The sequence below is a fragment of the Pseudophryne corroboree genome, chromosome 6 (genome assembly GCF_028390025.1).
Source record: "Pseudophryne corroboree isolate aPseCor3 chromosome 6, aPseCor3.hap2, whole genome shotgun sequence".
Classification (NCBI taxonomy): Eukaryota; Metazoa; Chordata; class Amphibia; order Anura; family Myobatrachidae; genus Pseudophryne; species Pseudophryne corroboree.
In genome coordinates this window covers 301213578-301237816 of record NC_086449.1, presented here as the reverse complement: position 1 = coordinate 301237816, position 24239 = coordinate 301213578, and the positions used below count along the sequence as shown (strand labels likewise).

At 44.1% G+C, this 24239-nt stretch overlaps 1 protein-coding gene across 5 annotated transcripts in view; it reads right to left on the bottom strand.

Annotated features, from left to right (window-relative positions):
- RNF111 (ring finger protein 111) overlaps positions 1 to 23830 on the bottom strand; it is a 186248-nt gene extending 162418 nt beyond the window's left edge. For 3 of the 5 annotated variants that reach the window (XM_063926180.1, XM_063926183.1, XM_063926184.1), the window contains exon 1: positions 23500 to 23830. The gene's annotated coding sequence lies outside the window, so the exon portion shown is untranslated. Of the gene's footprint in view, positions 1 to 23486 lie in introns of all 5 variants that reach the window. The other 2 variants (XM_063926182.1, XM_063926181.1) reach the window with 2 other exon arrangements.
- Positions 23831 to 24239: the final 409 nt, after the last annotated feature.

Below are 24239 nucleotides of genomic sequence, written 5' to 3'. Positions count from 1 at the left end.
GATTTTTTTGTAACAATAACTATGTACAAGTATTGCAGACAATCCGCACTTGGGATGGGCGCCCAGCATCCACTACGGACTACGAGAAATAGATTTATCGGTAAGTAAAATCTTATTTTCTCTGACGTCCTAGTGGATGCTGGGACTCCGTCAGGACCATGGGGATTATACCAAAGCTCCCAAACGGGCGGGAGAGTGCGGATGACTCTGCAGCACCGAATGAGAGAACTCCAGGTCCTCCTTAGCCAGGGTATCAAATTTGTAGAATTTTACAAACGTGTTCTCCCCTGACCACGTAGCTGCTCGGCAGAGTTGTAATGCCGAGACCCCTCGGTCAGCCGCCCAAGATGAGCCCACCTTCCTTGTGGAATGGGCCTTGACAGATTTAGGCTGTGGCAGGCCTGCCACAGAATGTGCAAGTTGAATTGTGCTACAAATCCAACGAGCAATCGTCTGCTTAGAAGCAGGAGCACCCAGCTTGTTGGGTGCATACAGTATAAACAGCGAGTCAGATTTTCTGACTCCAGCCGTCCTTGAAATATATATTTTCAATGCTCTGACAACGTCCAGCAACTTGGAATCCTCCAAATCGCTAGTAGCCGCAGGCACCACAATAGGCTGGTTCAGGTGAAACGCTGAAACCACCTTAGGCAGAAAGTGAGGACGCGTCCGCAGTTCTGCCCTGTCCGAATGGAAAATCAGATATGGGCTTTTATACGATAAAGCCGCCAATTCTGACACTCTCCTGGCTGAAGCCAGGGCCAGTAGCATGGTTACTTTCCATGTAAGATATTTCAAATCCACCGATTTGAGTGGCTCAAACCAATGGGATTTGAGAAAATCCAAAACTACATTAAGATCCCACGGTGCCACTGGGGGCACAACCGGGGGCTGTATATGTAGTACTCCTTTTACAAAAGTCTGGACTTCAGGAACTGAAGCCAATTCTTTCTGGAAGAAAATCGACAGGGCTGAAATTTGAACCTTAATGGACCCTAATTTGAGGCCCATAGACAATCCTGTTTGCAGGAAATGTAGGAATCGACCCAGTTGAAATTCCTCCGTCGGGGCCTTCCTGGCCTCACACCACGCAACATATTTTCTCCAAATGCGGTGATAATGTTGTGCAGTCACCTCCTTCCTGGCTTTTACCAGGGTAGGGATGACCTCTTCCGGAATGCCTTTTTCCCTTAGGATTCGGCGTTCAACCGCCATGCCGTCAAACGCAGCCGCGGTAAGTCTTGGAATAGACACGGTCCCTGCTGAAGCAGGTCCAGTCTTAGAGGTAGAGGCCACGGATCTTCCCAGAGCATCTCCTGAAGTTCCGGGTACCAAGTTCTTCTTGGCCAATCCGGAGCCACGAGTATCGTTCTTACTCCCCTTTGCCGTATAATTCTCAGTACTTTTGGTATGAGAGGCAGAGGAGGAAACACATACACTGACTGGTACACCCATGGTGTTACCAGAGCGTCTACAGCTATTGCCTGAGGGTCTCTTGACCTGGCGCAATACCTGTCCAGTTTTTTGTTGAGGCGGGACGCCATCATGTCCACCATTGGTCTTTCCCAATGGACCACAATCATGTGGAAGACTTCTGGATGAAGTCCCCACTCTCCCGGGTGCAGATCGTGTCTGCTGAGGAAGTCTGCTTCCCAGTTGTCCACTCCCGGGATGAACACAGCTGACAGTGCTAACACATGATTTTCTGCCCAGCGGAGAATCCTTGCAGCTTCTGCCATTGCCCTCCTGCTTCTTGTGCCGCCCTGTCTGTTTACGTGGGCGACTGCCGTGATGTTGTCCGACTGAATCCACACCGGCTGACCCTGAAGCAGAGGTTTTGCCAGGCTTAGAGCATTGTAGATTGCTCTTAGCTCCAGTATATTTATGTGAAGAGACGTCTCCAGGCTTGACCACACGCCCTGGAAGTTTCTTCCCTGTGTGACCGCTCCCCAGCCTCTCAGGCTGGCATCCGTGGTCACTAGGACCCAGTTCTGTATGCCGAATCTGCGGCCCTCTAACAGATGAGCACTCTGCAACCACCATAGCAGAGACACTCTTGTCCTTGTGGACAATTTTATCCGCTGATGCATCTGCAGATGCGATCCGGACCATTTGTCCAGCAGATCCCACTGAAAAGTTCGTGCATGGAATCTGCCGAATGGAATCGCTTCGTAAGAAGCTACCATTTTTCCCAGGACTCTTGTGCATTGATGCACAGATACTTTTCCTGGTTTTAGGAGGTTCCTGACTAGATCGGATAACTCCCTGGCTTTCTCCTCCGGAAGAAATACCTTTTTCTGAACAGTGTCCAGAATCATCCCTAGGAACAACAGACGTGTCGTCGGGATCAGTTGGGATTTTGGAAAATTCAGAATCCACCCGTGTTGTTGGAGCACTACTTGGGTTAGTGCTACTCCGACCTCCAGCTGTTCTCTGGATCTTGCCCTTATCAGGAGATCGTCCAAGTAAGGGATAATTAAGACGCCTTCTCTTCGAAGAAGGATCATCATTTCGGCCATTACCTTGGTAAAGACCCGGGGTGCCGTGGACAATCCAAACGGCAGCGTCTGAAACTGATAATGACAGTTTTGGACCACGAACCTGAGGTACCCTTGGTGTGAAGGACAAATTGGAACATGAAGGTAAGCATCCTTGATGTCCAAGGACACCATAAAATCCCCTTCTTCCAGATTCGCTATCACTGCTCTGAGTGACTCCATCTTGAACTTGAATTTTTGTATGTACAGGTTCAGAGATTTTAGATTTAGAATCGGTCTTACCGAGCCGTCCGGCTTCGGTACCACAAATAGCGTGGAGTAATACCCCTGTCCCTGTTGTAGGAGGGGTACCTTGACTATCACCTGCTGAGAATACAGCTTGTGAATGGCCTCCAATACCGTCGCCCTGTCGGAGGGAGACGTTGGCAAAGCAGACTTTAGGAAACGGCGAGGAGGGGACTTCTCGAATTCCAACCTGTAACCCTGAGATACTACCTGCAGGATCCAGGGGTCCACCTGCGAGTGAGCCCACTGTGCGCTGAAATGTTTGAGGCGACCCCCCACCGCCCCTGAGTCTGCTTGTAAGGTCCCAGCGTCATGCTGACGCCTTTGTAGAAGCCGGGGAGGGCTTCTGCTCCTGGGAAGGAGCTGCTTTTTGCAGTCTCTTACCCTTTCCTTTGCCTCGGGGCAAATAGGAATGTCCTTTTGCTCGTTTGTTCTTATAGGAACGAAAGGACTGCGGCTGAAAAGCCTGCGGCTTTTTCTGCTGGGAGGTGGCCTGGGGTAAAAAGGTGGATTTTCCGGCCGTTGCCGTGGCCACCAGATCCGATAGTGCATCCTTTAACTGCTCTATAGTCAGTAAAATACTGTCCCTATCCAGGGTATCAATATTTTCAGACAGTGACTCCGACCAAGCCACGCCAGCACTGCACATCCAGGCTGAGGCGATTGCTGGTCTCAGTATAACACCCGTATGTGTGTATATACTTTTTAATGTATTCTCCAGCCTCCTATCAGCTGGATCCTTGAGGGCGGCCGTATCAGGAGACGGTAACGCCACTTGCTTTGATAAGCGTGTGAGCGCCTTATCCACCCTAGGAGGTGTTTCCCAGCGCGCCCTAACCTCTGGCGGGAAAGGGTATAATGCCAATAACTTCTTTGAAATTAGCAGTTTTCTATCTGGGGTAACCCACGCTTCATCACACACTTCATTCAGTTCCTCTGATTCAGGAAAAACTATCGGTAGTTTTTTCACACCCCACATAATACCCCTTTTTGTGGTACTTGCAGTATCAGAGATATGCAAAGCCTCCTTCATTGCCGTGATCATATAACGTGTGGCCCTACTGGAAAATACGTTTGTTTCTTCACCGTCGACACTGGATTCAGTGTCAGTGTCTGGGTCTGTGTCGACCGACTGAGGTAAAGGGCGTTTTACAGCCCCTGACGGTGTCTGAGACGCCTGGACAGGTACTAACTGGTTTGCCGGCTGTCTCATGTCGTCAACCGACTTTTGTAGCGTGTTGACACTATCCCGTAATTCCATAAACAAAGCCATCCATTCTGGTGTCGACTCCCTAGGGGGTGACATCACCATTACAGGCAATTGCTCCGCCTCCACGCCAACATCGTCCTCATACATGTCGACACACACGTACCGACACACAGCAGACACACAGGGAATGCTCTGATAGAAGACAGGACCCCACTAGCCCTTTGGGGAGACAGAGGGAGAGTTTGCCAGCACACACCCAAGCGCTATAAATATATATAGGGACAACCTTAATAAGTGTGTTCCCTTTATAGCAGCTCAAATATTATAAATATCGCCAATAAGTGCCCCCCCTCTCTGTTTTTACCCTGTTTCTGTAGTGCAGTGCAGGGGAGAGTCCTGGGAGCCTTCCTCGCAGCGGAGCTGGGCAGGAAAATGGCGCTGTGTGCTGAGGAGAATAGGCCCCGCCCCCTTTTCGGCGGGCTTCTTCTCCCGGTTTTTTTGGAACCTGGCAGGGGTTAAATACATCCATATAGCCCCAGGGGCTATATGTGATATATTTTAGCCAGAATAGGTATATTACATTGCTGCCCAGGGCGCCCCCCCCAGCGCCCTGCACCCTCAGTGACCGCTGGTGTGAAGTGTGCGGAGAGCAATGGCGCACAGCTGCAGTGCTGTGCGCTACCTCATGAAGACTGAGACGTCTTCTGCCGCCGGTTTCTGGACCTCTTCTCTATTCGGCATCTGCAAGGGGGTCGGCGGCGCGGCTCCGGTGACCCATCCAGGCTGTACCTGTGATCGTCCCTCTGGAGCTAGTGTCCAGTAGCCTAAGAAGCAAATCCATCCTGCACGCAGGTGAGTTCACTTCTTCTCCCCTAAGTCCCTCGTTGCAGTGAGCCTGTTGCCAGCAGGACTCACTGAAAATAAAAAACCTAACAAACTTTTTCTAAGCAGCTCTTTAGGAGAGCCACCTAGATTGCACCCTGCTCGGACGGGCACAAAAACCTAACTGAGGCTTGGAGGAGGGTCATTGGGGGAGGAGCCAGTACACACCACCTAGTGGTCAAACTTTTAAATTTTGTGCCCTGTCTCCTGCGGAGCCGCTATTCCCCATGGTCCTGACGGAGTCCCAGCATCCACTAGGACGTCAGAGAAATATATATACATACATACATACATACATACATACATATATATATATATATATATATATATATATATACATACATATACACACACACACACTCTATTCATATTACCAGTTGGGAGTGCTACCCATAGCATGTAGACCTACAACACAAACACACACAAAAAGAAGCTATTCTCTGGGTGCACTAAGAACCTCACAATTGAAATTTAAATCGTAACTTTTATTATCATCATTTTTAATACGGTAATTTATTCAGCCATTATGAAATATTTAACAACTTTTATAGAGTGAATGAAAGTAAAGAAAGTGCTTTAAAATAAAATAAAAGAGACTGCTATGTTATTTTCTGTTATTTTAATTTCCCAATAAAGGCATTATAGCCTCCGCTGAAATGTTAAATATTATATTTATATTGTTCCATATGTATTCTTCTCCGGGAGATCATAGTTCTCACCATATGGAGCTTTTGAATATTAACAGATAGTGTGTAACTATTTAATTGTTACAATGAGCAGTATCGTGCAACAATTCATTTACCGTATATACTCGAGTATAAGTCGACCCGAATATAAGCCGAGGCACCTAATTTTCCCCCAAAAAACTGGGAAAACTTATTGACTCGAGTATAAGCCTAGGGTGGTAAATGCAGCTATAGCTGGACACGGCCCTCATACTGCCAGATATGCCCCCCAGTGCCAGATATACCCCCACAGTGCTAGAGATATGCCCCCATGGTGCCAGATATTTGCCCTCATAGTGCCAGATATGCTCCCACAGTGCCAGATATGCCCTCATAGTGCCAGATATGCCCCCACAGTGCTACATATGCCCCCAGTGCCAGATATGCCCTCATAGTGCCAGATATGCCCCCACAGTGCTAGATATGCCCCCATGGTGCCAGATATTTGCCCTCATAGTGCCAGATATGCCCCCACAGTGCTAGAGATATGCCCCCATGGTGCCAGATATTTGCCCTCATAGTGCCAGATATACCCCCACAGTGCTAGAGATATGCCCCCATGGTGCCAGATATTTGCCCTCATAGTGCCAGATATGCTCCCACAGTGCCAGATATGCCCTCATAGTGCCAGATATGCCCCCACAGTGCTACATATGCCCCCAGTGCCAGATATGCCCTCATAGTGCCAGATATGCCCCCACAGTGCTAGATATGCCCCCATGGTGCCAGATATTTGCCCTCATAGTGCCAGATATGCCCCCACAGTGCTACATATGCCCCCAGTGCCAGATATGCCCTCATAGTGCCAGATATGCCCCCACAGTGCTAGATATGCCCCCATGGTGCCAGATATTTGCCCTCATAGTGCCAGATATGCCTCCACAGTGCATCATATGCCCCCACAGTGCCAAATACCATATGCCCTCACAGTGCCAGATATGCCCAGCCCCCAACTACCCCCCCCCCCACGACACACCCGCGCTCCCCCCGACACACCCGCGCTCCCCACCCCGCAGCCTGTCTCTACTAACCTTCAATGACGGGGCACGAGTGCAGGCAGCAGCAGGCGGTGCGGGCAGCGGTGGCCGGCCTTGGGACAGAGCGCAGCGGCTGAGGAGGCGGGCGGCGCGCAGTACTTCGGTGAGCATGGAGAGGGAGAGGGATGGCTGCAGCAGCGTCACTGGTCGATGCACCAATTACAGTGCGCTGCTGCGGCTCCCGAGTCCCCCTCTCTCCTCCTCCTCCTTCTCTCACGGCTGCTTCCTGTGCTCTGCTCCTGCACAGGGCTCCGGGCGCATCACTCGAGTATAAGCCGAGGGGTGCTTTTTCAGCACAAAAAATGTGCTGAAAAACTCGGCTTATACTCGAGTATATACGGTAATTTGTTTCTATTGCAAAAAAGAGTATCCTTTTCTCTATGTGATGTCCACTGCTCTTTATTTGTTACAATTAACAGTGTTCTTAATGCATATGTTGTTGCTCCATTATTCATTTGCTGGTGGTCATATAATGTGTGAACGATATACCGGACTGATCAAATTATAAAGGACATATAAGGGCTAAATAAATATCTCACTTTCCAATGGCACCCTTATTCACTGTGCTAGTGTCCCGCGAGACCGCCAGTGACACTGCACCCTGTGAACATAGGGTTAATTATGTCAATCAATAAGGTTCCCTATGTCCTATAATTGTATATTATAAAATGTATATTCTTATCCGATAGCCATTGATTATAATACACAAGTTGTACTGTATTTCTTACATCGGTAATCACATTACCAGGCTATCCCGTTAATTAATGTTCTAATTGCTGGGTACTCATCGTCTCTTCATCACTATCATAAAAATAAATTTGTTAAAGTGTTTCAATGCACTGATGGTTAGTATATCCTTATATTAGATGTTATTTAATGCTCTCATAGCCAGTCTTAAGATAGCTATACCGCGGCCATATTATAGCCGCTCGCTCCCGCTACCTCAATCGGTTGTTACCCACAACTCAAATAACACTTTTGAACTAAGTATGTTGCTCCTGCATTTCTAATAGTTGCAGTGTGTGGGATCTCTTTAGAGCAATAATAATCACAGTAACATAGTATCTAAGGTTGAAAAAAGACAATTGTCCATCGAGTTCAACCTATTTGTGGTCTCCTATGCAGGATTATTTGGTCTAAAATTTTGACTGATGCTGATGTCTGCCATTGCGTTTTATCCCTCTTTTTATAGTAACTATAGTGCGTGACTATGCACCATAACCCTGAATATCCTTATCCATTAGGAATTTATCTAACCCATTCTTAAAGGGGTTGACTGAGTCCGCCATTACAACTCACTCAGGCAGGGAATTCCAAACATGTATTGTCCTTACCGTGAAAAAGCCTTTATGCCATATTGTGCGGAATCTCCAGCAAAACCGTTAACACTTAGATACTGCCAACCGGTGTACAACACTATTAATAACAATATCACTTAAACTGGTCATGATCCTGTGTTTAATTATTTAACCCAACTGTGTTTATGAAACATTGTACATTGGAGGCATCGGTAATTATTCACCAGCCTCCTAGCATTCACAGTGCGGCCGTTCTAAAGCCGCTCACGCCCGCTGATACGGGCTAGAAAACGTGTAGCCGCTCCGAGGAAGTACACTCAGTGCGGCTAGATAGTTCACAGACGCTCTCACCGCCTTACCCCCCCACTGGTTTGTACTGTCCCGAATTATTACTTAGTATCTTAGATTTTATATCAGCATAACAACATTATACAGACGTAAAGCATTTCAGCGGTTAGCGTCACATAGCAGTATCTGAAACGCCTACGTACGTTTCACAGAGGCTGCTTCGTCAGGGCATCCTTTATTGATTGGCATAATTAACCCTATGTTCACAGGGTGCAGTGTCACTGGCTGTCCTACGGGACACTAGCACAGTGAATAAGGGTGCCATTGGAAAGCGAGATATTTATTTAGCCCTTATATGTCCTTTATAATTTGATCAGTCCGGTATATCGTTCACACATATGACCACCAGCAAATGAATAATGGAGCAACAACATATGCATTAAGAACACTTAATTGTAACAAATAAAGAGCAGTGGACATCACACAGAGAAAAGGATACTCTTTATTGTAATAGAAACCAATTAAATGAATTGTTGCACGATACTGCTCATTGTAACAATAGTTGCACTCTATCTGTTAATATTCAAGAGCTCCATATGGTGAGAACTATGATCTCCCGGTGAAGAATACATTTGAAACAAACAATATAAATATAATATTTAACATTTCAGCAGAGGCTATAATGCCTTTATTGGGAAATTAAAATAACAGAAAATAAAATAGTCTCTGTTTTACTAATTTATTTTAAAACACTTTCTTTACTTTCATTCACTCTATAAAAGTTTAATATTTCATAATGCCTGAATAAATTACTGTATTAAAAATGATGATAATAAAAGTTACATTTTAAATTTCAATTGTGAGGTTCTTAGTGCACCCAGAGAATAGCTTATTTTTCTGTGTGTTTGTGAAACTAAGATCAACCTGCACCAGAATTAAGCAAAGTAAAATGTATGGAGAAGGCTTGGAATGGCTCATGACCCGAAGCATAGCACATCATCTGTAAAACATGCGGTGAAGCAGTGTGATGGCATGGGCATGCATAGTTTCCAATGGCATTGGGTCACTAATGTTTATTGATATGACAGAAGACAGAGGCAGCAGAATGAATTCTGAAGATTATAAGATCAGATTCAGACAAATGCAAAGTTGATTGGATGGAACTTCACAGTACTGATGGACAATGACCCAAAACATATTGCGAAAGCAACCCAGGAGGTTTTTTTTTTTTTTTTTTTCGTTTTTTAAGGCAAAGAAGTGGAATATTCCACAACAGTAAAGTCAGTCACCTGATCCTAATGCGATCGAGCATGCATTTCATTTGCTGAAGACAAAACTAAAAAGGCAGAAACAAACAAACAAACTGAAGACAACTGCAGTACAGGCCTGGAAAATCGTAACAAAGAAGGAAACCTAGGATATAGTTCCTGAAGTTTTCATATGATCTTTGTGTTTAACCCCTTGAATTAGAGCTGAAAGTCTGCACTTCAAACACATCTTCATTGTTTCATTTCAAAACCATTGTAGTGGTGTACAGAAAACTGTGTCAGTGTCCAAATATAGATGGACCTAACTGTATTTCTATGCAGAACTTTGCCAAGTACGGGATAATGGTAACCCCTTGCTTGCGAAGGAGAACCATCATTTCTGCCATGACTTTGGTGAAAATCCTCTGGGCCGTGGAAAGCCCAAATGGCAACATCTGAAATTGGTAATGAGAATCCTGTACCGCAAACCTTAGGAAGGATTGGTGCGGAGGATATATCGGAACGTGCAAGTAGGCATCCTTTATGTCGACTGACGCCATAAAGTCCCCCCCTTCTAGGCTGGCAATCACAGCTCGAAGAGATTCCATCTTGAACTTGAAAACCTTTAAGTATGGATTGAGGGACTTTAGGTTCAGAATCGGTCTGACCGAACCGTCCGGTTTCGGTACCACAAAAATGCTCGAATAGAACCCTCCCCCCCATTGGGACGGGGGAACGGGAACAATGACCCTCTGTTGACACAACTTTTGTATTGCTGCCAGCACCACCTCCCTGTCCGGAAGAGACACTGGCAAGTCCGACATGAAAAACCGGTGAGGGGGTGTATCCCAAAACTCCAGCTTGTATCCCTGAGATACAATCTCTAGGACCCAAGGATCCAGGCCTGATTGAATCCAGACCTGACTGAAGATCTGCAGACGGCCCCCCACCGGTCCGGACTCCCCCAGGGAAGCCCCAGCGTCATGCGGTGGACTTGGTAGAGGCAGGGGAGGACTTCTGGTCCTGGGCGCCTGACTGCAGGCGACTTCCTTCCCCTTCCTCTACCCTTTGAAGCGAGAAAGGACGAATCTTTTCCCCGCCTGTATTTATTCGGACGAAAGGACTGCATCTGCTGATGTGGTGCCTTTTTCTGTTGTGTGGGAACATAGGGAAGAAAAGTCGACTTACCCGCAGTCACGGTAGAAACCAGGTCAGCCAAGCCGTCCCCAAAGAAGACATTACCTTTAAAGGGCAAAGCTTACATAGCTCTCTTGGAATCGGCATCAGCATTCCATTGATGGATCCACAGCGCCCTCTTGGCCGAAATCGACATGGCATTGGCTCTTGATCCCAAGAGACTAACATCCCTCGCCGCATCCTTCAGGTAATCTGCAGCGTCCTTGATATAACCAAGAGTCAAAAGAACAGTATATTTATCAAGGGTATCCATATCAGCAGCTAAATTCCCAGCCCATTTAGCAATAGCACTACTCACCCATACCGACGCCACAGCAGGTCTGAGCAATGCACCCGTATTAGCGAAAATGGACTTCAGAGACGTCTCCAGCTTGCGATCCGCCAGATCCTTGAGAGCTGCCGTGTCAGGAGACGGAAGCGCCACCTTCTTAGACAAACGAGACAGAGCTTTGTCAACATTTGGAGACGCCTCCCATTTTTCCCTGTCAATAGTGGGGAAAGGATACGCCATGTAAATCCTCTTGGGAATCTGCCACCTCTTGTCCGGCGACTCCCAAGCCTTTTCACAAAGAGTATTCATTTCATGAGAGGGGGGAAACTGCACCTCAGTTTTTTTCTCTTTGAACAAGCAAATCCTTGTTTCCTGCACCGCAGGTTCATCAGAAATGCGTAAAACATCCTTTATAGCCACAATCATGTACTGAATACTCTTAACTAATCGTGGATGTAAAGCCGCCTCAGTGAAATCGACCTCGGAATCAGAATCCGTGTCGGTATTAGTATCTACCACTTGAGTAAACGACCGCTTTTTTGACCCCGATGGGGTCTGCACCTGAGTCAAAGCATCCTCCATGGATTTTTTCCACACCTGTGTCTGTGACTCAGACTTATCTAACCTCTTTGACAAAGAAGCCACATTTGTATTAATAGTATTTAACAATGTGAGTAAATCAGTTGTCGGCTGCGCCGATACAGCCAATTCCAGACCCGCACCTGCCCCCCCAATAACCTCCTCCGGTGAATAATATTCAGCCTCAGACATGTCGACACAGAGTATCGACCCACCGACACACACACACAATATGTCTCAGCTAGGGGACAGGCCCACAATGAAGCCCGGAAGGAGAAACACAGAGGGAGTATGCCAGCTCACACCCCAGCGCCCATATACTCCCCCCCCCAAGCATATATGTGAAAGCGCTGCTGAAGGACAATAATATGCACCACCAACTGTGCCCCCCCCCCGATCAGCTCCCCGTTACTGTTAGAGGAGCTTCGGAGGTCCCGAGCCAGCGTCTCCTGCAGCCGCGTGTGGAGGAGAAATGGCGCCTGTGAGCCCCGCGGCTAAGCTCCGCCCCTTCCCGGCGCGCTTCAGCCCGCCAAATTTGAAAATGAAAAATGCTGGCGGGGGTCTGAAAAAACAAAAGGCTTCTGCCGGCTCCCAGACCTCAGTAACTGCTGCCTAGGGCGTCCCCCCCCAGCGCCCTGCACCATGCGAGTGCCGATGGATTAGTGTGTGGGAGCATGGAGCGCAGAGCTACCGCTGCGCTGTACCTCGTTACTAAAGTCTTCTGCCTTCTGCATACTCAACCGGTTTCTGTCTTCTGTGAGGGGGGTGACGGCGTGGCTCCGGGAACAAGCAGCTAGGCGCACCAAGTGATCGAACCCTCTGGAGCTAATGGTGTCCAGTAGCCAAAGAAGCAGAGCCCTTAAACTAAGTAGAAGTAGGTCTGACTTCTCTCCCCTCAGTCCCTCGCTGCAGGGAGCCTGTAGCCAGCACGACTCCCTGAAAATAAAAAACCTAACAAAAGTCTTTTCCAGAGAAACTCAGGAGAGCTCCCCTAGTGAGTGTCCAGTCAGTCCTGGGCACAAAGTCTAACTGAGGTCTGGGGGAGGGGCATAGAGAGAGGAGCCAGTTCACACCCAGTTAAAGTCTTTTCAGTGTGCCCAAGCTCCTGCGGATCCCGTCTATACCCCATGGTCCTTTTGGAGTCCCCAGCATCCTCTAGGACGTAAAAGAAAATAATAATTCCTCCCATTGAAGAGAATTCAACTGTTTTTTTGTGCACCCATAAGTAATGGGTGCCTAACTGAGTTTTTAAATTGTTTTCACTATCATTGTTTAAAATATTAGGTAGCCCATAAAACCTGTTCTTCAGATGTAGCCAGTTTTCTTCAGTAAAACATGAACGGGGTCGGAAATAGAAAGAAATGTTGTATGATGGTATCGGTGTGTGTCTAGCAAAAAAGAGTATAGCCTGCATAAGAGCCTTTCAATGAACAGTTATTAACACTTTATTGTTGAGAAAAAGAGAGCCACTATAAGATTTTCAGTGTCAAAAGGAACTGACATTATATGGCTTCCATTCTGGTGCAGGCAGAAGTTATTGTGACAATAAGCACAAGTGGCCATTCACAGCCAAAGTATGGACAACAGGCCCCTTTATAACGTCACAGGATGGTCTTCAGGCCAGTGCAATGGGCTGTCCATACACATTAACACTCATGAACATTTACATCTACCTACGATGATCATCATGTAAACAGCTAAAAATGCAACTATACATTTGTAAACATATCAATTAAATACTGCTTAGCGTCTGGGGTATTTTTATACATATTTTATCGGTTTTCTGTGGCTACAGCCAACATTTCTCCTCTTTAATATCACCAATTAAAACTTATACTCTAGCCATACGAATCAAACAAGAAAAACAATATTTCATGCATTTTAAGCTCACAATAAATCACCTATGACATGGTGCAAATTAGATGGGTCCAATCACTAGAAGCCACCTGCCACATTTATCCCTGCCAACTCCAGTCCACCACATCAAGTTAGACTCTTAACCAGGATTCATTACATAGCATATGGAAGCAGATGTCCCTGGTACCATATAATAATTGTGCCATAAAGGGGACTACTTGTCATCTACTTTTAGAGACATTTTGGGTGTTATTCAATTGTTTCCAGCTCCCGTCAAAACTGCATAGGAGCTATTTAATTGTCTGAGTGACCAGCTCCAATACTGCACTTATCGCAGATTCCTAAAATCCACATCGAGTTTTGAGGCTGGTTGCAAGTGCCAAACGTGCAGTGACTGTAGCACACCCAGCAAGAACACAGGAGAAGCTGCTTAAAGTGGCTAATCCTGTACATTCTGGTGTGAGAAAGAGGATGGTCAGCAAATAACTGAACAGCTCCCATGCAGTTTAGACAGGAGCTACAATCAACTGAATCGCCCGCTTTAATGGATTCTCATCTTCACAGGTTCCTTAAAATATCCAGCTGGTTTCTTAACAAGATTTAATTTTTACAAATGGACAGTCACTGCTGTCGTCAGTAAGCTTTCTTACAATGCACCCAGGTTCTCTGCTCTTAATAGAAATGTATAGTAATATTGTATACATCTCCCATCAACAACCCGTAACAGATAAAATATTCAAGCAGTAATACCCAACGCTTAAAAAGACCTTCATAAGTCAGGCTGACAGATTTTAGTTCTTGCACATTACAGAGTTATTATTACTGAGTGTCTGCCGTATTATTAGACGCTTCAATTGTTTGTAATGTCTTCGTGTTACAGTTCATGATAGATATCCCTTTCCATGATGAAAGCCCCTGCCTCCTTCTCACATTATGAGAGCGATCTAACGACTTGTAAGCTATAAAATGCAGCATCACTAACTCGCCACATCCTTTACATTTACACTAATATTGTCGGAGATAATGACCGTTCTAATACGAGAATTATTGTTGTTTAATCCTAGCATACAACAGCCAATAATATCTCACCATTTACTCACTTAAGCTTTAGTAATAATTTCTAAGCACACATCTAGAAGTGCAAAAACACATAACTCATTATCAATGATAAAGAAGAGATTTTAGCCCTGCAAAGTTCAGTTTCACAATTACATATAAAACAGCCGAGTGTGGTATGTTAGGTAGATTAGACTACGTCGGCCACTATTGGTTGACAGTAAGTAGGTCGACAGGGACTCTAGGTCGACATGCAGTAGGTCGACATGAGTTGTTTTTATTTTTTTTTTGCTTTTTTGGTCCGTACAGTGACCAGGAACCCCAATTAGTGCACTGTGTCCCCCGAAGGCAAGGTGCCTCGCTCTGCTACCGCTGCACTCGGCACAGGTTACCGTTCCTAATTGTAGTCCACGTGGATCGTAAAGTATGAAAAAGCTCAAAAAATGAAAAGAAAAAAAAAAGTGAAAAAAACTCATGCCGACCTAGAACATGCAGACCTAGAAACCATGTCGACCTGCTTACTGACGACCAATGGTGGTCGATCTACTTACTGTCGACCTAAAGGTCGGATCCCAAAACAGCCTGTGGCTAATGATAGAAGTTATTTTAAGTGCAACACAAATCAAGTGGAAAATATATGGTCCTTAACATTATGTTTCACAAGGCAGGTCAAACTGCAGCCCAAATTTGTAGACCAAATATGCCAAATTGGCATTCTTAGGAACACATAAGGTGCCCTTCTAATTAATGTATAGTGATATTTAAAGCAAACCCATCAGCTACACAAGAAATGTACCTTTCACACAGTTCAAACATCATACGGGTCCCATATAACACTGTCCTACAAACCCCCCCCCCCCCCCCCTCTTGCCCTATGATGTTTCCAGAGAGATTACTCAGCCCAGGGCTCTGATGCTGCAGTTTGGGAGAGGGGAAAACTCTGAAGCAGTGAAAAGTGCAAGGTGATAACGCAACAGCCAATCAGCTCCTGTCAACTTACATATTGGAGCTGACTGGCTGGTACGTTATCACCTTGCACTTAACACTTCTTTATGCCTTCTCCAGGCTTAATACATCTGCCCCCGAGTTCTAGGCTCAATACATCTGCCCATGAGAGTACAAGGAACTGTGTTAAGATCGCTCAGCACACATTTCTCCCATCAGTACTGGCCTTAAGTGTAACCTACACTGCTTGTGATATCACAGATGGAGAGACAGGATAATGATGGCAACTGTTACAATGCTTAATCTGTGTGAAAAAGTAAAGCTAAATAAAAGAATGCAAAAAGGAAAAATTAAATATACACATATATAATTCTACACATACGTACATTCATTTTATGGTTATCAATGTCTAAAGACACGTGTACATGTCGGCATGTGGCCATCTTCTGGGCAGGTATAAACATTTGTAAACATTAATGCGAGTGACAATGTCACGTCACCTGGCAGAAACAACCCCACTACGCTCCTGGGAAACGGGCATATCTCCAGACTCTAGGAGGCAATTCAATTAAGCGCAAATGACACATCATGTACAGCGACATCGCATATAATTCCTCACATCCCATAGAGGTGCACAGGAAATGTACAAAGTTAATGCCAAATGTAATAGGCATCTATTTGCGTAACTGCACATCGCATTTTTATCAAATTCCCCCTAGGAAGATGACTCCTGTTTAGCCCTGAATGATCACGAGATTAGGGTCATAGTTTCTTAAGTGTACTCCAACTGCTAGTTTAAAAATAATGCCTATGGCAATACATATCTAGAAGGAAAAATAATAGGTTTGCATAAAGACAAAGATGGACAGATAGATCTGTGAGCACAATACTACAAAGACAACTTAAAATGTTAAAGTATTTTCCGGAAAGAAAATTAAAATCATTAAAGCAATAGGATAACAGTATCCTGCAGTTAATGAGAATAGGACTACCATATTATTGGCCCAGCACTGAGTAACACCCTATTTTTTTCTTTGTGACATATGTCCACACTTTTTTGGGCTAGAAGTATAGCACAGAGCCATTTCAGAAAGTGCTAAACATACAGACATGGACACATCATCTTGTACCCTTACAGTTGAAACAATGAAACCATGCTTTATTCCTCCTAAGAAAATCTATTGGGGGGGGGGGGGGGGGGGATTCAATTGTTTTTGGATGTGATAAGTAGTGCATTCCCAACGGAGCAATTCATTTGTTTGTCATTTGGGCACATCTGCCTTCCTTATCGCGCCCAAATGCACCAAGTTTTGATGCTCTAAGTCCTGTTTAGCATCCAAACAGCCAACTTTTCGCTGACTTTCACCTCGGGAGGCTGCAAGGACAAATAAAGCAATCGCCCCCAAAGAGCTCAACAACTGAATGGCTCAGTTGGGTACCTATTGCTAATGACCACGCTATAAACAACTGTCTTGTGTATACATGCATGCCTTTGCTATGTCATAGACCAGGCATGTCCAAACTGTGGCCCTCCAGCTGTTGTGAAACTACATATCTCAGCATGCCCTGACACAGTTTTGCAGTCAGAGAATGCTAAAGCTGTGTCAGGGCATGCTGGGATGTGTATTTTCTCAACAGCTGGAGGGCCGCAGTTTGGACATGCCTGTCATAGACTAAAGCAAAGAAACTGTGAAACGAATTATTGCTTATTCTCCAAAGATATAAATAGACTTGTTGGTACCCATTAGAAAATATAATAAACAAATTGATTATAGTGATATTACTTTTTTGAATTAGCATCACATGTCTTCAAACTTCTAAATCAGTCAGCCAAACTATTTAAATGGAGAAAAGTAGTTACTCTGCTGTTTGGTATAGTCGTGTGCACCACACTGAACATGTGCAACAAAAAGTAAGGGAGAGAAATAACTAAGAAGCTCAGTAAGAAAATTATAGACAAGCATGTTAAAGCAGTTTGATGTTCCTGTGACTGAAGTTGCAAATATTAATAAGTGTAAAGTCCACGGGACTGTAGCCAACCTCTCTGGATGCGCCTGCAAGAGGAAAATCGATCTCAGATTTAACAAAAAAATAGTAAGAATAGTAAAAAAAAAAAAAAAGCCACAGAAAATTTTCAAAGAGATACAGTACAAGCTGAACGTCAAGGTCAGGGTATGTAATGTCTGATCTCAACAGCCTAAGCTTTTTGAGTGACCGTGGGCTCGATGGAAAATAACCCAGGATGAATCCACTTTTGAAAAACTACATAATAAAAAAACTGGAAGTTTCTTAAATGCTTATTGTCACATTGCCTCTGGGAGAATGTCCTTTGGACAGAGGAGTCAAAACTGGAGCTTTTTTTGCCAAGTGACATTAGCTATAAAAGAAAAGCACACCATACCTAAATGACACACTGAGGAGGCTTGGTTATGTTTTGATGCTGCTTTGCTGCATCTAGGACGGGCGCCTTGAATCCGAGCAGGGCACAATAAAATACCAATACTATATTTTGAGGAGGAGCATACTGTCCAGTGTCAGAAAGCTGTCTCAGTCACAGGTCATGGGTCCTTCATCAAAATAATGACCTAAAAACACACAGCCAAAAACACCCAAGAATGGATAATAATAGAATATTGGACTGTGCTGAAGTGGCCTTCTATGAGCATTGATCTGAATCCTATTTATAAGATTTATCTGTCCAATCAGTCTGGTGAGAACAAAAATCTGGTACTGTATGGGACCAAATGACAATTAACCATTTGTTCCCAAACGGAGGACAACGGACAAAAAAAATAAATAGAAAAAAAAAAAAGATTGTTCGGATAAATTTGTTAAATCAAATGGTTACGGCCCCTTGTGTTAAGTAGGACTGGAGGTGAAGATGGCACGTAAGTGCCACCAAGTACAGTAAAGGCATGTTCGTGTAAAAAGCATCCCATGCAGACCACAGGGCAGGTATTTGATAGTGGATTGCCTGTTGGTTGCCCAGGCCTGGTGTAAAAGGGTGATTATGTAAATCAGCGGTAGCTTCCAATTGGTTAACTGCATCTAAGTCCCAGCCACTTAGGCTAATAAAGTAAAGTAATTGTTACAATATAATCACATTCAGTGATATTTGTAATTAGCAAGTAGCAAGAAAGCATATTCCCATTTGATATTTTAACCAGTTAACAGACAGGGTTTTGTTTATTGTTTTTTTAAATAAGCATTCAGAAATTGTGATTCTTGTTTTTTATTTAATAGTTTAAAAAGCATTATTAATAATACATTTAAATATTTAATAAATGTTTTAAACTATATACGTAGGGGGCGTTTTAAACCTCCCCCCATCCTTCTGTGTCCATAACGGCAGTATGGACGGTGTAATGGTTAGCATTATTGCCTCACAGCACTAAAGTAATGGGTTTGATTCCCAGTATGGTCCTAACGGTGTGGAGTTTGTATATTCTCCCCGCGCTTGCATGGGTTTCCTTCAGGTACCTCCCAAAATCCAAAAATATACTGGTAGGTAAAATATACTGGTAGGTAAATTAATCCTAGTGTGCATGCAGGTACGACCAGAAGATGTCGCTGACGACCGCGGGAGCGCGCAAGTAGTGCATACACACTGGACAATTTGAACAATTTGACATACCGATCCATCAGAAATGGCAAAATTGTTTAAAAAAATCTTCTAGTGTGTACCCAGCTCTAAACGCATTTTCAAAAACAAAAGACAAGACGCCCAACACTGCAGAGTCTTACGGGATCAGAGGGGTTGTTTGGTGCGACTGCAGCAAATATGTATCTGTATACTCCCCAATGCTATACATCTTCTGCATACTGCCTGCAAGCTGTAAAAACGCATAGTTTTCCAGGGCACATTTACATATTTATACCACCACCTTCGCTCAATATGATTTTTAGCTTGTTTTATGCAAATGTATAATAAGGAGTACTTATCCTCACATAACGTGTTGTATTAAGGTACACCCCTATACAATTGTCAAGCCATTCACCCGATATTGCCTGATCAATCTGAATGACACACAGTGAGATGGGATCCGGTCTGAAGATCGACACTGTCTAGGTCGACAATGTTTAGGTCGACCACTATAGGTCGACATGGATGGAAGGTCGACAGGGTTTCTATCTCGACATGTGCTAGGTCGACAGGTCTAAAGGTCGACATGAGTTTTTCAATTTTTATTTCTTTTTTTTTTTTTTTTCATACTTAACGATCCACGTGGACTACGATTGGAACGGTAATCTGTGCCGAGCGAAGCGGTAGCGGAGCGAAGGCACCATGCCCGAACCATGCCCGAAGCATGGATGCTGAAGTAGACACGGTGTGGTATTGTCACGTCTGGAATTTTGTTCCACTTAACAAAAGTAGGGAGATACAGCTATAAGATTTTGACTATACAGTCAAAATCTTAAGGAAAGTTAGTGCACAGCTCAAGGTGTTAGGCAGCTTGCGATACCGACTCGATCCCGATGCGCACTCCCGCGGGGTCGGTATCGCAAGGCTAGATAGCCTGTGCAGGCAAGTCAATCTTGACTATCTAGTGTACTATCTAGTACAAAGTATAGTCAAAACTGGCACTTAAGTCAAAATCATACATAGACAAAATCGAAAGTACAGATAGTCAAAATCTGTGCCATCTGGGCTCTGCGGCAGTTCAAGGGAAATTGCATAGTCAAAATCGGGCATAGCAAAGATCTCACCGTGTGTACACACCTTTACTTTGTCCCTAACTACAGTGCAATAATTCATCATTTCAGAGTTGCAGCCATAAACCTTAAGATTTTCTATCCAACCAATTTGATGGTTGGAACGAAAATCCGTTAATGTATGGGAGCAAATGACAATTGACCATTTGCTCCCAAACGCTGGAAAACAGACAAACTGGTTAAAATCTCCGTTTTTGTCAGTTTCCCAGGGGGAATGTAATAGGGTGTGAGATTCAGAAAGTGAGATATTATGTGACAGTTTACCTAATTTATTTAAAGTGGAAATCATTTATATGGCAAAACCAGGTATATTTTGCCATGTAAATGATTGCCACTTTAAAAAAAATCAGGAGAACTCACAAAATCTCTTACTTTTTGATCCTCGCACCCTATTACTTTCCCCACCCAGTGTTTGGGAGAATATGGGCGATTGTCATTTGCTTCCATACATTGCAGCGAATTGAAGAATATAAGAACAAAACAGCGCTCAAACAATGACCTTTGATAAAGCTGCCAAGTGACAGCGAAACGTGTAAGAGAGCCAGCCTCTGACCTGGGCATTGCCAGGTTACTCTGCGGGATATCTTGCGGCTGCTACAAGCTTTGGGAAACACCAACTACAGCCACTGTGGACACTAAACGGAGAACCACCACTCTTTTTGCCTAGGACCGGAGTGCATACCGGACCCTCGCTAGGTGGAATACCCGGCTACAACCAGAAGGAAATTGGTAACTATTTACCTAAAGACTAGATGTCCCGAACTTTTTCATATTGCCCAAAGGATCCCTAATGACAGATTTGAACTGTTTCACGACATTACTGGTGTATTGATGTGCCCATCTGAGAGACTAATTGTGGGCCAGAGGCTGGCATTGAGGCTCTTTCAGAATTTTTTTTTTTTTTTTATATATTCGTCATATTTATGGTGCGTCTCTTTAGTAAGTATGTGATAATTATTTTACTTAAAATACCAGTTATAATTTCATACATTGAGCGCTGTTTTGTTATTATATTCTTCATTTACTTTGTGTTTGGGTGATGGACTATCTCCCGATTGATAGCAGCTTAGAGAACCAGGTCGGTCAAAGCGCCTGATCTTACATTAAGCAATTAATATATTTTCCTTATTGCAGCGAATTGGTTTGCTGGTTGGACAGAAAATCTTAAAGTGTATGGCCAGCTTTACCAAGATGTCAGCTGCACATACTCGGATGAAAACAGGAGAGCGAAGTAGGATTTTCTCTCCCAACCTGTTCGGAGATTTAACAGTTATCTGGGCAGAGAAGACCTCTCAAGGTTTGGGGCAGATCATGTACTTAGCCGTGGCGAGGGATAAAGTGGAGAGATAAAGTACCAACCAATCAGCTCCTGTCATTTTTCAAATTCAGCATGTAACATGACAGTTAGGAGCTGATTGGCTGGCACATTCTCTCTCCACTTTATCACTCACAAAGGCTTATGTATCTGGCACATACTGTATATCCTTACGCCTAGCAGTTTAGTGGTTCATTTCTCTATGATTAAGAATGTGTGCAGGATTAATGTAATATCAGAATAGATCACTTCCTGACTAATATAGAGGATGTAAATATTTGGTTAGACTATGAAACAGATGCAGCCAATGGGCTCTTGTATGTCATTCCAATGATTCTCAGTGAGAGGAATGGTTGGTTACCTCTGCTGTAGTTTTTATGTCAGTAACCAGGGATTTTTGATGAACAGTCCCATGAATATTATAGTACAATGAGTAGCAACTCATAAAACAGAGATTTTATTGACATTCAATATAAAAAAAATGTTAAGACTAAAGCTCTGTTCAGTAAAATTTTTATAGGGAGTTTTTTTCCAACTTAAGTAGAAGGGATTCTCAGAAATTTACATTACGAGCAAAAAATGTATTTCTATAGGACAGAATTAATAAAAGCCAACTTCAGAAACAGATCCCATATTATTTATTTATAAAAAGTTCATCAACCAAGCGGCTATACAATCTGAACGCTACATATCAGGATTACATTTACAGACTGTGTGATGCAAATGGTTTCCTGTCATTTTCATTTAAAACAGTCGGCTTACAGTCATTAGGTCGACCACTATTGGTCGACATGGTCATTAGGTTGACATGAGTTTTTCATATTTATTTATCATTTTTTTAACTTTTTCATACTTTACGATCCACGTGGACTACAATTGGGAACGGTAACCTGTGCTGAGTGCAGCGGCAACAGAGCGAGGCACCATGCCCGAAGTTCGCTCGCCATGCGAGGGGACACTGTCCACTAACTGTGGTACCCCGTCACTTTACCAAGAAAACGACACCAAAAAAAAGTAAAAAAAACAAACAAAAAAACCTCATGTCAACCTTTTTCCATGTCGACCTAGTCGCCCTGTCAACCTAGTGCATGTCGACCAATAGTGGTTGACCTAATGACCCATACCCAACAAGTCTCTGAAGGACTTGGTGGGGGCATTTCTGATGCTTTAGCAAATAATGTAGAAACATGTCGCATTAATTTGTAATCTACAATGGAAGAACCAGCGAAGCAACCAAAATACTATCACAGTAACATTTACCTAGTAGTACAATAAAAAATATATAGAAATAATGGAGAAATGTTAATGTATAATGAAATTTACAAGGTCCAATTCACCAATAAGAGAATAATTTACTTTCTGTACAATGCACTGACTTTAAAAAACTATTAAGCATCAAACCATACCCATAAACTAAATGTAGCTAGGACACAATTTGCTTAAAACGTTATGTACTATGGCAAAAATGTGGTGACCCCACTATATAAAGAAAATAAAACCTTCTATAAACAAACATATACCACAAATAACCTTGGGAAACCAATGTTTCTGCACTGTAATGTGTGACACTGTCAGCAGCACTATATATATATATATATATATATATATATATATATATATATATATATATATATATATATATATATATACACACATATACACACACATATATATATACATATACACATATATATACATATACACATATATATACATATACACATATATATACATATACACAATCTTTATCCTGCAGTCAGACGCCAGTGTGAGGCCCCTTTACAGCTGTGATGCACATTATACACAGGACACCCGGGGGAAGGGGGATGCGCAGCATAAGATGATGTCACGGGCCCCTGTAGTATGACGACACAATCACACGCAGCAGCAGCAGATGATAACGTGACTTCCCTCTTAGCAGTAAATAAGAGGGCAGCAGGAGAGGGGAGTGTAGGGGTGGGGAGGGTGTATGAGCTGCAACGAATGGGTTAATGGTCGCAGATGTAAATAACCCCCTCCCCCACCAGCAGCACCTCCTCGCCCACAACACTGCTAGGTCTCCCCGCTCCGGCTGGGGACGCACCAGGTGCCCTTACCGGTCACGATCGGAGGTCTGCGGCCCGGATCATTACCCCGCCAGCGGTAGCCGGGGACAATCCGATCCCCTGCTGCTTCCTTCCCCACCCAGAGGGGTCGGTGATGAATCTCTCACCCGGTGGGGGGATGGGCAGCTTCCTGGCTGCGATCGCACGGAGTGTGCTGCTCTTCCCAGCCGCCTGCGAGGAGGTGGTGCCCGTCCTGCAGCAGCCAGGCTCCCCCTTCGCCGCCCGTCCCGGCCGAGCTGACAGTCCTCCTCCACCAGAACAACTAAACCTCTCCCTGCCTCTCGCGACACTGTGATGACACGACAGGGAAGCGGAAAAGCGAGGCCGCGAATGCATAGTACACACAGCCAGTCACGTGAGCCGCAGCGACTCCCCGGCGGCCATTTTACTTTTGGGCCAAGTAAAAAAAAAATTTCGTCTTCCTCTAAAAGTATTGTCTGTAAGGAAATTGGTAAACTATACACAGCAAAATGAACATTGCTACAATTATTCCCTACATAAATTTCCAGTTCATCATTTGTCTCATTATTGTTTTCAGACTGCCCATGTAGGCCTATTCAGATTTTGATCCCTTTATTCACTAGTGGAGACAGTATGCACAGTTCACTATGGTAGCCTTCGTTAACAGGATATTCTGCGCCCTAAGTGCAAGTGTATTAAATGTAATCCATGCGTAGGGTTACCACATTTCTGTTTTCCAAATGTTTTTATTCGAAAAGACAAACATATAG